We start from the raw sequence: 1,943 nt of genomic DNA on the forward strand, positions 1-1,943 counted from the left end.
CTATTATTATTTCCTTTGGAAATCTGAAGTCTCTGTTGTCCTCATTGCTCTCAGCACTATGAGGATGACCCATTAAGTTCCACTTATAGTGTTAAACTGTTTTTCTAATTCAAAAGTTTCAAAGTCTTCTGTATTCCTCCAAAACCCAGCATTATCAGGTTGGTCACAGCAATACCCCACTCCTGGTACTAATTTCTGTCTTAGTTAATTTTCTTCTGTTGTGATAAAACACAATAACCAAGGCATAATAAACAATTTATAAAACAAGAGTTTATTTGGGCTTGTGATTCTAGAGGGTTGAGACTGTAACGTTCTTAGTTATTGTTCTATTGCTGTGAGTAGACACCATGACTAAGACAATTTATAAAAAGAAGCATTTAATTAGGCTTCCTTATAGTTTCAGAGGATTAGTCCATGAATGCTATGGTAGGGAGCATGGTGGCATGCAGGCAAGCACGGCATTGGAATAATAGATGAGAGCTCACATCTGATCTATAAGTTGCAGGCAGAGAAAGCTAGAATGGGCCTGGTGTGGGCTTTTGAAACTTCAGTGCATATCACCAGTGACACACCTTCTCTAACAAGGCCATACCCCCAATCATTCCCATACAGTTCCACTAACTGGGGACCAAGTATTCAAACATACGATCGTATGGGGGCTATTTTCATTTGAACCATCACAAGTAATAGCATGGGGAAGCAGCAAGCATGGCAGTAGGCCTGGTGGCTAGATCAGCAAACTGAGCACTCACATATTTTCTTTTCGCATTTATTAGTTGTAAATTTTTTCATAAAATGTATTTTGGTCATATTTTCTCTATCCTCAACTACTCTAAGATTCCCTTATCCTCCCTACTTCATGTTCTCTCTCTGTCCCCATACCTCTATGTGTTGTCCCCCACCCAATAATCCTGAAAATCAAAACAAATAATAACCAAATCAATCCAAAACATACAAAAAAGCATACCAAAAATATAGTGTGTTTTTGTGTTGGTCAACTACTCTGGGGCGTGGGGCCTTTCCTGGAGTGTGGTTATTCTACTCAGTATCACTCAAAAACTAATTTTCACTCTCCCAGTAGGTACCAACTACAAAAATGTCTTATTAAGGGTGGAATTTTGTTCCTACTTTTCCTTCTCTCTGCTGGGATTTTGTCTGGCTTGCACTTGTACAGGTATTGTACGTAATGTTAAAGATTCTGTATTCATATATGCTCCGGTCCTGTTTCCTTGGGGACATCCACTACTTCTGGCTCTTAAAATCTTTCTGCTTCTTCTTCTACCTACATTCAGGAGCCGTGAGGGGATGGGTGTGATAAAAGCATTCTGTTTAGGGTTGAGTGCTCCAAAGTCTCTCACTCTCTGCATATTATTCAGTGTGGGCCTCTGTGTTAATTACCAAACAAACTTCTCTGATGAGAGTTCAAGAACTCATGTTTTGAATCATAAACAGAGCATAGAAAGAGTGACTCAAATGGCATGTGTCTGTCCCCAGTGGGACATACCTCTACCAACAAGGCCACATCGCCTAAAGCTCATAAGCAGTACCACCAACTGGGGCCCAATTGTTCAAATGACTGAGACTTTGCGGGACATTTCATTCAAACTACCACAATGTGCTTTTAAAAGTAAATATTTTTTTTATTATGACAGTTGCTTATTGTTTCTGTGCCAGACTTCTAATTAAAAAATTAGTCTTTTAGGACTTATTAGAAGTTTAAAAATTATCCATGTTAATATGTCTAAGCTTTATATTACAGCTAGATTTTAAAGCACAATTTACTCTTCAGCCGTGCGGTGGTGGCACACGCCTTTAATCCCAGCACTTGGGAGGCAGAGGCCAGGTGGATCTCTGTGAGTTCGAGGCCAGCCTGGTCTACAGAGCTAGTCCAGGACAGGCTCCAAAGCTACAGAGAAACCCTGTCTCAAAAAACAAACAAACAA

This window comes from Peromyscus leucopus, chromosome 12 (genome assembly GCF_004664715.2).
Source record: "Peromyscus leucopus breed LL Stock chromosome 12, UCI_PerLeu_2.1, whole genome shotgun sequence".
Classification (NCBI taxonomy): domain Eukaryota; kingdom Metazoa; phylum Chordata; class Mammalia; order Rodentia; family Cricetidae; genus Peromyscus; species Peromyscus leucopus.